The sequence below is a fragment of the Macrobrachium rosenbergii genome, chromosome 25, assembly GCF_040412425.1.
Source record: "Macrobrachium rosenbergii isolate ZJJX-2024 chromosome 25, ASM4041242v1, whole genome shotgun sequence".
NCBI classification, from domain to species: Eukaryota; Metazoa; Arthropoda; class Malacostraca; order Decapoda; family Palaemonidae; genus Macrobrachium; species Macrobrachium rosenbergii.
In genome coordinates this window covers 34,522,351-34,536,098 of record NC_089765.1, presented here as the reverse complement: position 1 = coordinate 34,536,098, position 13,748 = coordinate 34,522,351, and the positions used below count along the sequence as shown (strand labels likewise).

Sequence of the window (13,748 nt, the reverse complement as noted above, 5' to 3'; positions counted from 1 at the left end):
TAAGCCCGGACTTCTCTCTCTCTCTCTCTCTCTCTCTCTCTTTCTCTTCTCTCTCTCTCAAATCTCTCTCTCTTATATATATATATATATATATATAGATTATATATATATAAAATATGCATATATATATGTATATATATATATATGATATATATATATATATATATATATATATATAAATGTTAAGAGTTTTATCCTTGAGTCTTCTGGTGGCATGGACTTGTAATGATACTGTTCTATAATACCATTATACTGTACACATAATGGCTTGTCTTATGAGGGTATATTTACATACTTTTTTTTTAAAATTTGAAAATACTGTACTGAGGATAATATTAAACAACTTTTCTTTGGTAAAAACTTTATTACATGAAATCTTCATTTCAGTCAACAAAATATAATACATATTTATCTTCATTACAAAAGTTTTCATCATTTTCAGTTTGTTCATTTTAAACATTGCATAAGTAATTTTCTGCACTCAAAACTGGCCTCACGTTACCTGCAGCACATTAAAAATTTAAAAAAACTGAAACTAGGAATATTTAATATTTCAGAGACAAGATACTTTGAATGTCAATGAAATAAATGAAGCCTTCCAAATAAAATCTGTAATGCAATTTACTAAATCTGGTAAAAAAAAATTGTGTGCAAGGTTACTTGCCTTTAAATCAAATCACTCCTTTTTCAAGAAACTAAATTTTTGTGGTACTGCATTTTTCCGATGAATAATTTTCTTGACATTTTTTCACTAAATTATTATTCTGTGATGTGAAGTCTTGGATATTTGACAGTCATCTCTATCCATTTGGCTGCAGATAACATCTCAGCATCTCTTCCCATGGGTGCCATTAGTTGTAATGAGAGTGGTAACCCTTCAGAGTTAAGAGTGATTGGTAAAAGTTACGGCAGGGATACCAGCCATATTGGCAGACTGAGTGCAAATATCTTGGATAGCAGTCTGACTTCTATTATCAAAGTTGATAAACTCTGAATACCTGTTTGGAATAATTAATAAAACTTATAGAGGACAACACTTTCTATTAAATTTAAGATTTGAAGGCTTTAAATCTTAAATTCACTATCTAAAACATATAACATCATGGATTAATCTAGTAAAATATACATACTGATATAAAACGTTCCCAGCATACACAATACTTTGTTGTCAAAAGCAAAAAGAATAATAAAATTAATAAAATTTCTTTTTGAAATACTAATGTACTTTCATTAACATAACTTTGTAAAAAAACTTAATCAGTTTATAAGAAAGCCTTAATGATTTTCATAATCCAGTAGGTATACACAAAAATGTCATATATGTAGTGTAGTACTGTAGTAGGTTTCATTTCATCTGTCCACTCACCAACGTAGGCTTTGGGTAGATTTTGGCAATGTACCTAGTTCTTCAGTGGCTGAAATCAGTGTTTCCGATATCAAGGGTTTAATGTGATAAAGATGCAAAATGTTTCTTCAGTAATTTATGTGAATGCCAATTCATGTTGATAATATAACAATGCAAGTGCAAGAATGAAGAGTTTGGAAACAAACAGTCTAATCAGATAAAACAAAAACAAATGATTGACTTTAAACAATAATTTTTATCTTGATTATTTTTAGCCCATTAGGTATATGAAAAGACTTCTGACTATGCAAAGTGCAAACAAGAGCTATTTTAATCATTTCTTGTGTGTAAATTACATGAATAGGTTAATATTCAAAATAAGAAAGAAATGTCTATGAGGCTGTCTAGGGTAATATTCAAAATAAGAAAGAAATGTCTATGAGGCTGTCTAGGGTAATATTCAAAATAAGAAAGAAATGTCTATGAGGCTGTCTAGGGCCTGGGGGAAGTGAATTGGCTGTATTGGCTGGAAAGACAGTAAATTTCAGCTATACAGTAACATGCCATGATAGCAATAGTATTGTGGTTTCTTTCCAGAATACTCTGCATGCATTTATATAATTTTTTTCTTAAGCATACAAATAATTATAACAGCTCAGTGCTTGGGCACTTTTGGGACTATTTAGCTAAATAATTTATGCAGCAAAAGTTTAAAATTACATTCAGTTCATATGGCATAAAAGGCTGGCCTAGGCATACATTTTTTTATTGTTGGGGATTGGAACAATAATTAGACACAATGAATATGTACATAAAAGTTAAAATAAAAAAGTAATTTTGACTGAAATGGAATGAATGTGTGCTTAAAAGAAGGCCAGTTTAATATTATACCTGGTGAATCAATAGCATAGGCCTAGCTTCATCAGTCCATGCTTCATGTTTTAGTGGTAAAAATGTTATTTTTTCATTTTACGGAAGTAATGCTACTTTGGTATCATAATAAAATTGTTTTTATATACTCAGTGAAACTGTACATAGAATCAAGTTTGTTATTAGAACAGTTTTGAGCAATGGTCTACAAATGTGGTCTGTGTCATACTAATGAGATAAATGCAATTACTGAAAAGCTCAATTTTCGTTTGTGTTAAATCTGAATAGAGTGTTATGTATACAATTTTTGTCTTTCATGTGGATGTGTTGGTAAATTATGAATACAAATTGACAAGTTTATTATTTATATCAGAAGGGGAGAGGCTTCTTTGTCTATATAAACATTCAAATACCTTATTGGAGATATAGCTTGATATTTATCACAACAAGCCAGTGATATTGGAAACGTTGATTGTTAGACAATCACTCACTACCTATGCAAATGTGCCACATCTTCATCCGTGAGTGGACAGATGAAATGAAACCGACTATAATCAGAGAAGAAACCACTTTTGAAAAAAAGGCACTGAAGTTACCTAGATATTCAGGTTAAAAGATACCTGTGTATGTGCAGTGTGATCACACACAAGGAGTGAGCCAATGTGCACAAGGGCATTTCACCACCTTACTGCATATGTAAAATTCACAGTTGACCCGTAGGTCAACCTTGCATTATAATTGTAAGACTGTAGTTTATATGCTATAATTTACTGAAACTGCTCTATTAATATATGGTTATTATTATACCGTACCAATGACTTAAAATACTTTACTCAAATAGGACTAGTAAGAAGGGTTTGTTTTTAATAATAAAATTTTTATTTTATTTAAGAGAATTGCATGTCTTTAGGAAATTCAGTAACTGGATAAATTGAAAATGATAAATACTCTGACAAAACTTCCTTAACTGATTAGTTTCCAGTTGTGACATTTGCTTCTTGCTGAAGTTTTGGCATTCACATAAAATATGTTAGTATTGACTTGCATTCTCTATATATAAAGGGGTTGGGTCATATAGGTGATTCATCCATGATCCCTAGATCAAATGAATATGGCCATTTCAAAAGGCAGTAAAAAATTACTTCAATAGGCACCAATTTTTATCATGAAGAATACACGTATCTTAATCCAACAATGGGTTATAAGGTTTTAATTTGTTATCAACTGTACTCCCTATTCCATCAGGTGTGTTATTTATTAAAGATGATGGGTTTTAGAGATGTAAAATAGCACTGAAAAAGAAAGGATTATTTATATTTCATTTAAATGTCTATACTTTGACCCATGTGAAAAGGATCAGCTTCATTTTCTGTAATTACATTCAGCCTAATTTAATTTATGGCGTGAACAGTTGATGCATTGTATGAGAGAATTTTCAGGACAGTAGTTTGGAGGGGCTTCTACAGTGCTGTTGCTGAAAATAATAAATTTCTGTGGTGGCATATTTTCAATCATCTTAACTGCCTTAAAGAGAATCTTTCTAGGAGGGGGAAGTTCTAATAATATAAGAATTCTAATACTCTCATTGGTTCATTCACCCCATTACCTCTAACTGGAAAGGGTAGAGGATGGTTATTAATGAATATGTCTCTTTTGTTAAAATTTTTGTCATTTTATTGCACTTTGCACAGTAATTCTGAAATGTGACACAACATGGTCCTCTTTGTATTGTCCAAAATCTCAGACTCAAAATAACATTTGCCAAGTACTGCAATGCTTAAGTATCCTCTCCAATAACTGAATTTTCATATGTAATTTTATCTATCAGATTGCTTCTTACATTACAGTCTGTACCATCCTCGATTTTTTAATTTAAAAGTATTACAACTTCATTTTTATCAGAAAAAATGTTCTGACATTTTCAGGCATTGTACTTGATAACTTTTGTCTCTGTTTATATCTCTATCTTAACTGGTACTCACCTAATGGGAGGAGAAAGAGTCTTTGGAGTAAGCAAAAATCAACACCTAAAGACCAAACATTTTTGAAATCCTGACATATGAGCCTGCATGCCACTGAAAAGAAAATATTTTTATTTACTGTGACAATTAGAAGTTATTGTTATTTTGAATTAGAGCAATGAGACTAATGACTCTTATCTTTTTGAATACTGAAGGACAGTTGAAAGTTATTTTGCATGGAAATGTCAGCTGACATTGGTGCTAAAATATTTGTTGTTAGCAAAGATAACATACTACTCTAATAACTTAACTTGACACTTTTCTATTGCAAAACCTGGTTTTCCAGGTTTTGCAAGTCTTCAGTCTTTTCAGTTTTCCATCTTCCCAAAAGCTCAGGTTAACCAAAGAATCAAACAGAGCTGGCAAAGAAAGTAAGCTCATGTGGCTGTTATGTTCTCTGTTGGGCCTTTTGCTATATGAAATGAAAGTGCATTGAATATGAATAATTTCTTTTTAAAGACAAGAGGACAGGTAGATTAATGACCCATGTCTTTTGTACAGAACAAAAATCTGCTCATAATGACATTCATGTAAGAACATGTAATACAAAATATGTAGTACCAAAAAGCAGTCAAAATGTTTTTCATACAAAACCCAACAGATTGACACGTTTTCTTCCAATGTGTGAGACACCTCTACAAAACAAAGCACCAATGACCACACTTGATGTTATTTATACAAAAGCCACATGATTGCCATGGATTTTTCAGTGCAATCACTATCTATGACTTTGAAAATCTGAATTGGCCTCCAATATTATTATTAGCATAATGAGACCATGAGTTTGCATTCATAGACTGGGAGGTTTGCTACAGGAACTTATTCTTAACAAAGTGAAAATGAGTGCAAGTTAAAATTACAGAGTTAGAAAGCCAGTAGGAAGAAACCAAATGGAACAGATTTAAAGAAAGACAGAAAAACAATGTAACTCACACCAAAGTAATGCTGCAAACAAACTTTAGTACCAAGCTACAATGGGCCATGATAGGCATATTTTTAGTGATAGCCCTTATGGGGATGGGCTCTTAAACCTCAAACTAATTATGTTGGCTTTAGCTCTGAACTCCGATTCTTTAGTGAACTAAACCCATTCCATGCTACCACGAAAGCATAAGTAAAATTAGTGCTCTTAGTAATATAAGAACATAAAATTAATTGTACACCGAGTCACTAGAGGTATTATAGGCTAGAATTTTCCACTTTTTAACCAGTATATTTTAGATTCATTATTTAACTTAGTCTAATTAAAAAAAAAATCATCTGCCCATGGATTATAGTCAGTACCTTTAAAGCCTGCTTGAAATAAGCCATATTCTCTTCAATAAAAATAATTGCCAACAAGTATTCGACTCTTAACAACATCATTTAAAGCCAGCTGATCTTTAGGCATACAAAGCCTCCATAGACTTGTCAGTATCAGCTCGATGACCATATTCTACACCTGTGAATCTTGTAAGTTTGATGCCACTTCACATGGGTTTAAGAGACAGAATAGCAGATGATGGAATATTTTGTATGTGGAAGTGATACTTCTCGAACCTGAGAAAGAAAATTTTGAAATAATGAGATTCACTGTCTACAGAAACAAGTTCAGAAGGTGTTGAAAGTTTGAACCTCACATTATATAGGGAAAATTAACTCATGAATCTTAAATGTGATAACATATTAAAAATAAAATTTAAGTCACTACTGTATTCTATTGAGCTTTTGGCTAGGTATTTTGCAAGATTATACCCATATATGTTGGGAAAATGTTTCTAATGTTGTTTTCTTTCTACAGTATCATACATATGTTAGAGGAGATTTGCAACATGAACAAAATTGAAAACCAAGGAAAGCAGCCAATTAGATACTTCATCTGATATGTGTTTGGCCTTGTCTACTTGCAAGCCAGATCTGGCAAACAGAGCTAGCAAAAAAGTAAGCTTGTTTGGCCTTCTCTACTTGCAAGCCAAAACTGGCAAATAGTGCTAGCAAAAGTAAGCTCTGTTTTACACGGAAAGAATACCTGGGAGAAAGAAAACTCAAGATTTTAAATAATATCACAAATTTCATGTATATTCATGTCATTTATGCTTTCTAAATACTATGAATTTTTATATATGATCTTTATGAAGTACAACATAGATATATGACCTCTTTGCTAGATTTTTTGACTGAAAATCATTGGTAAATTCAATTAAATCTTCAAAATCCTGTGGGTATTCTTTGCATTTTTCAAGGAAATTTACATTTCAACATATTTGTACTTACTTGTGCTCCATTATTCTCCAGTAAATCTGCTACTCTTGTCCAGACATCAATTATCTCAGGAACCATATTTGGTCTATGATATTCTCTTGGAATACCAACAACTAAGCCATTGACACGAGGATCTTGGGCAGACAGAAGGTCTCCAAAGATTACTCTCAACACTAGTAGAATCCTTTATAAACAAGGATGTGTTTACATACAAACCAATTCAGTCTACAGACAGTGGTAAAACTACAGTATTCAGGAAATGAAATTTGTGTCACCTCAAATATATTATTATATAACCCATTTCATGTGCAGCACAAAATCCCAGACCCATCAGTCTTCTGTAGAAAAAAAGATATTGGCAGCAGCCAGTAACTCACACATGAACATAGGATCAATAATTCCCTGTGATGATTTCCCTTCCTTCTTGATTATGCTGACTGGCTTACAGCTTACCAACAGAGATTGTCAGACTTTTGGAAGTTTTTTCCAGGACAGCCTTAGTATGTCTTACTTCTCCATTTCAATCATTTAACCATTTATTTGCTGTCTTATTTATATCATTCTCATTTTTACTTTTGTCATTATGCTAACATTTACAACTAGAAATTTCTGTTCACTTTATGTCATTGTACCAGCGACAGAGTTTTCAGTACTGTTTTCGAGATACAGTAGTTTAAAGACCAACTGTTGGGTCAGGACTGACTTCTACATTACTCTCATTTTCCAGCACTATATTTTTCCAAATACTTTATGTATATAGATATTTTGTTACAGTATAAGAACTGCTCGGGAAAAACCTAGGCACTCCCAAATGAAGACTTTGCTGATTTCATTACTAGCCTAAAACTTCTAAAACCTACTTAGAGGGAAACAATAAGATGTTAGATGACTAGGTACCCAGAATTATGCATCCCTTAAACCTGTAGGTGTATGGTAGTTCCCATGTTGGATAAAGTGATAAACATAAACCGCTATCCTCACCTGGAAATGGATCTGAGATATTGGTTCAATGGGTTGGGATCTATGGTAGACCTCTAACCCACCAACAACTTATTGGACTATGAACAAGCAGCTGTAGAAGCCTCAGGATTCACCTGTCACTTTCTTGATAGATTTTTGGATTTTTGGATTACTGTATTATTCTGAGTATCCCTCAGTTCTTTTACAACTGGTTCGAACTAGGCAACAAGTGATTAAGTTTGCCACTTGAGTGCCTGATGGAAAACAAGTGATTAAGTTTGCCACTTGAGTGCCTGATGGAAAAGACATAAACTGGTGCTACCTGTCATGGGAATAATTCTTATCCTCTCTTATTTTTATGGAGTGTCTGGGAATTTTACAAACACAAAAATATATGATGTAAAAGTAGAAAAATATATAGAAAATATGCCAGTTACTATACAAGTAGTCCTCTAGTTACTATACAAGTAGTCCTCTAGTTACTATACAAGTAGTCCTCTAGTTACAATGGGAATACGTTACAATGTCCCCATTGTTACTCGAAAATATTGTGACTTGGAGGCAGCCTAGCCTACACTATACAATCTATACATATACAGTAATGTACTGTACTGTTAATTCTTTCTTATTTTCAATTGGTCTGTAATTATTAATATCAGCTGATTCTTTTTTTTTTTTTATTGGTCTGGAGGTTCAATGAACAGACAAAAATCACGCACTAACACTGACACATCTTTACACTGTAGGCGGTAAGCGTGAGTGAGGGATCGGTCAGGGCGAGAGATATGGGCATCCTAGCCTCTCAGGGCAACATATCATACATCATACGCTGCTACCTGTGCCCGTCACACGAGATTTAAAATATTTTCAATATTGTTGTATCAGTATTGCCATCTTAACTTCAAAATATCATAGCTGGTATCGCCATCGTAAGTTCAAAATATCGCAACTCAAAACATTGTAACTCAAGGACTACCTGTACTTAATTTTGGTTTTTAAAAATAAATTACTTTATGGATCTAAAAGTTGGCATCTAAGTGTTTCCAACAATAAGCTGCAAATCAAATATCTTGAGTCAGTTTTTACAGACAGGATCATGCACAACAAATCTAAAATAAAATAACCTTATCCATGAAATTACATTCAAGATGTAACATTACCTCCACTATAAACAATTGGTACTGAGCTCATGTTAACTAATAATCACTGAAAATTTCTACAGGACTGCTAATATCTCTGTTCCTGTAGGTCCTTACATATCATAATTTAAAATCTATGATCAGGAGTATTTCAGTACTGTAATATTTATTATGCATGCACAGCAGTATGTATGCATATTCATACATAAATGCAAATCCGAAATAGGTGAAAATGTACCTTGTCATAATTTTATTGTTTCTTATGTATATAACAAACATTTTATTAATATAAGAAATAACAGCACAAACGTTAAATTTTCAAATGTACTGAATATCAGCAAACCCTTATTAGTATCGCTGGTATACAAGCTATTCAGATAATGTAGTTTATTTTTCAAATTATCTCGTTTACAGGAGACCACAATTATAAGTACCTGTACAGTGTTATCTCAGCAACTGACTGTTTGATCCTCTAGGTATTGTACAAAGAAAGTGTTATCACCAAAGACAAATGTGGAATCCCTTTAAACTGTGACATTGCAAAGCACCTCCAGTGCTCTACCAGTAATTACTCATCACTGCAACTGAAAAGAGCCTTTTGAACTACTCATAGTCTATGTCTCCACATGAAAGCCAGGAAGATTTTTGTCAGTTCCTAAAACTTTACACATGTAGACTTTTGAAAAATAACTCTTAAAGCTTTCCTCTGAGACACTGCCTTTTTCATGTTCTATTTAGAAATCCTCAGAAAATATTGTAATTTTATCTTGTAGCTTGTTTTACCTCATTTTAAGCAAAGTGTTACTAACTTTTATTAACTAAAAGATTGTTTTTGTTAACTAAAAGAAAGTAGAGGAATCACTAGTACTACCATATTTTCTAGCATGGAAGGTGTTATTTTGTCTTGAAATACACATTGGAAATGTACCTTGCACCCTGAAAGCCAAATGTTATATTTTTCATTCTAACCCCAAAAGAATGTTATCTTGTCTAGACAGTAGTAGAACTCCTGTACATGACCTCTGAATGATACTTATAAATTATAATTAATTAAAATAGTACAGTCTCACTTCAACTTGACAGACAGCTTTGGGATCTGCCCCTCCTGGTAAATAACAAAATCCACTAAGTGACGAAGACTAGCATATAGTCTACATGATAGGGTACCCCAGGCAAAACTCACGTAGCTTGTAGTGCAGTGCAATTCCATATAAAGTACTTAACTGCCTATCCTATCTTCTATTTTGTATTATCATTCAGTTTAAAATATTAATTTACTTAATATTCAAATTCAAAGATGTATCTGCAAAATAAATTGCTTCTAAGAATACATGTTTGTTCCTGTACTTACTGATGCTTACAAGATATGCAAAATACTACTGTATACTGTATACAAAAACCATTAGAGAGAGAGAGAGAGAGAGAGAGAGAGAGAGAGAGAGAGAGAGAGAGAGAGAGAGAGAGAGAGAGAGAGAGAGGAGCAAAAACACTGTAAGTGCTAGTTTATCCTAACATGATGCACGTGTGCATATCCCCATGTACAGAGCATACATACTGAAAAATAAAGTGTAGCACTACATAACTGAACGGTATTGTATTAAATACAGTACTTTACAGCACTAATAAATGTCAATAAAAATAATGTATGAGAGAGAGAGAGAAAGGGGTCGGCTCATAGTAAGTGCATATTGTTTCCTAACGGGATGCAAAAAGAGGAAAGCATTGGTTGCATGTGTGCAAGTATTTGTTCACTGTTCACCCTCATATACACAGTCAGGAAAGCACTGGTTAACATGAGTGTGCTCAATGGTTTTTTCTCAGTCCACCATCACAAGCACAAACAGGAAAGCCAGAGTTGCATGCCTGCATTCATTCATTCACTATTCAATACCTCTAGCATACTTAGTGGGTTATCCACTAAGGATGAGAAGTTGTATCATAGCCTCTAAATAGGTGATTTACTTATGAAAACTTTCACATATAAGCTGACCAATATATAATACCAAAAATACTTAACTCTTTAAGAATCATAGGTCCATTCAAAACAATTAGTACAGTATACCTGGCTATCAATTCCAGCAACAACTGACAGCATGGTAGTAACATCATCAACTGTTCTTGCAAAGAGGCCTGGTACATCCATAGAGTTGACCAAGCTAATAAGGCCATGTCATTGGAACAACACCATAAGATGGCTTTAAACCAACAACTCCACAATATGCAGCTGGATTTCGAACTGAACCCCCAGTGTCAGATCCCAAGGCTCTAAAAAAAAATTGAAAATACAGCATATTTCAATTTTAATTGTTTCAGTCAATAAATTATTACAAGAAATTCCAATTGTACATAGAGTAAAAATGTCAAGATATATAGTAAACCCCATTTGATATAATTTCAACAAAATACTTTAGCACTTATGAAATTAATCTTATGTTTATAGCTGTAACATACTCATACCTTACCTGCCCTAAAATTTTACAGAAACAGACCTTCCAGAAATACTAATTATGTAATTAGCTATACTTAAATGTCATAGCAAATTGCTGTAGGCATGCTTCTCTGGCACTGATGAGTTCAGATCTCCATCAAACCTTCACCTAATACAGTACAGTATTATCATCACTGGATGTCAGTACAAATTTACTTAACTTTATAATAATTTAATAGTATTTTGTGTATAGGAAACTATCAATTTTTATTACAGTATATAAAAACATAAACTGTGTACAGTGGGCCCCTGCCTATTAGTGGTTATGGATTTGCGGCTTCGCCTATTCGTGGAATTTTCTATGGAACATATATACATGTTATTCATGGAAAATTACCCTATTTGCAGTATTTTTCACAGAGAAATACACAAATTACTGTATTTTCACATCATTTTCATGACTACATGCACTTTTTGTAATAAAATTATTCAAATATTCAGGTACAGTATAAGCATTTTTAGAGGGCTTTTTGGTGTCTGGAACTATCAAAATAGATGGGCATCAAGTATTCGCGGGGGTTAGTGGTACACATCCCCCGTGAATACTGGGGGTCGACTGTAACTTTGTTGCCACATTGTTGTATTTTGTACTTATATCTTGCTCTGTGAGCTCAAGTTTTTTTTTAGAGTATCTATGGGTGCCTGTATGAAAACAAGTTACACAGAAAAGATAGCTGACATAAACTTCCAAACACTTGTTCAGCCCTCAAAGTTGTAATGAAACTAATAAACAATAGTAATAGAGCTCCGGTCACAATGGAAGTTTTCTGAAAATGTTCATGAAGAATGACAGATCAGTGAACCCTTGTTAAGGCTATCCATAGAGCCATAATGGTGCACATGGGCTTCCATATCATTTAGTTTTCATGTCAGTTTCCCTTTACAGAATTAGTCATGTGACTGATAAAATATACCAGAAGCTTCTTAATGGAAGTCATGAACAGGTCATTCATAGGTATGCCCAACATCTTCCACAATTGTCTGCATTCTTTGGAACTTGTCAGTCAACTGAGGGGCCCCACAACTATACTGTATTTTCCTGGCAAAAAAATGCAAAATTTTCATAAAGTCACTTTCCCAACCATGTGAAAGATCCTCAGTGCCACTACATATAAGGTCCCCAATCAAGTACTTTCTTTAGCTCTAAAATACACATTTATCATGAGGTTGTTCGATATCAAAGACGGTGTCCTTCTTATTATGTGGTCCTCAAAACAATGCTAATTATTCATGACTGCCATGAGTTTAGCTTTTGTTAAAACCTTTTTTTTTTTATTACAACCTTGTTCTTGATGTTATGTCATTGATGTGGGCTACCAGTGCATTTACAGCACACACTGAAGTACACATTATGCTAGAAATACCGAAAGTGCCTCCACTATATAATTGTGTACTTCAGATTCTGGCTCACCATGCTATTTCCTTCTTGCTTTCCTTTGTTTTGATATTGTTGTCTGTGCCCATGTACCACTTGCCAACACTAAGCAGGCTTGAAATATATAGTCAGTGTCCTGACCTTCCACCTGGCACTAAATTCCCAGCGATGGCAGATGTCCAACAAGCAACCACCACATTACTGGAAGCAGAAATCACAATGCCAGGAATTAGCCAGAGAAAGCCAAGAAAATGTTCAACCTCTGTCTTGCAAAAGAAAGTTGGACTCTTGGTTTACAAGTTCCTTCACATTATGGATGAGCTACAAAGCATGCTTTTACAACTCAAGTCCTGAGGATAAAAGAATCAGTCAATCTTCCAAATACCTGCATAGTCAAATGCCCTCAGAATGGGTTTAAAATGTTACCGATGTCATCACCCCTTGGAATACTTATAAGGCCATAATACTGAGTCTGAGACAAGTACAAATGCCCATTCTTGTAAATCTTGGATTTTTACAGGGTGATTAGTTCACAGGTACCAGGAAATAAACATCCCTCAGGTCTATCATGAAGTCTTCCTCTTGGATGGATCATCTTACCAGCTCCATCAGCCATGTCCTCAGGTGAAGACTGTCTGATGAATGTGTTGAGGAGGTTATTGGCACTTACTGTTTTGAGGCTCTGATTGCCTAGGCCAGGGTAATACAAAGGTCCTCTATTGCTCTCTATTTTCATGCTGACTACTTGTCAGTTCAGTGCTATAAACCTCTCTTCTCTCAGACAGTAACCCCAGAAAACTTTGGGTAAGATCTATATAGAATACTCCTCGTAGTAAAACTTGACCAATGGGTTTGCTCCATGGGCTTCCCAAGTCCTCCGAGTTGTCTGCCACTATCCCCACCCCACTTTAATTACAAAATCTAGAATGGCAGTGGATGGTAGAGATAACTTCCTCCCTCAATTCTCCTAAAGTGTACATGATTCTTATCCCTCTCAAGGCGCAGAGATCTAAGAAATCATGTTGACAACTATGCACCATAAGAGGACAAGGCTCTGCTGTACCTTGTAGATTTCCTAAGTACCTTATAGCAACCTGTAAAAATGAATTCATTTTGAAACAGTTATTTTGGTCAAGACTTCTTTTGAAGAATTTGAGCCAACCCTTTGGGAGAATTTATTGCCCTAAGGGGTATGCTGAAGCAATCATAATTCTTAGATGTGATGATGTGAAGGCAACACAACATCCATCTTTGTTTTATGGTATTCATCACTATGACCATCACTACATTATTTGATATGTGAAGGCAA

At 33.9% G+C, this 13,748-nt stretch overlaps 1 pseudogene; it reads right to left on the bottom strand.

Annotated features, from left to right (window-relative positions):
- Nucleotides 1-633: 633 nt before the first annotated feature.
- The window catches only part of LOC136852222 (glutamyl-tRNA(Gln) amidotransferase subunit A, mitochondrial-like), a 34,678-nt pseudogene continuing 21,563 nt past the window's right edge, over nucleotides 634-13,748 (bottom strand).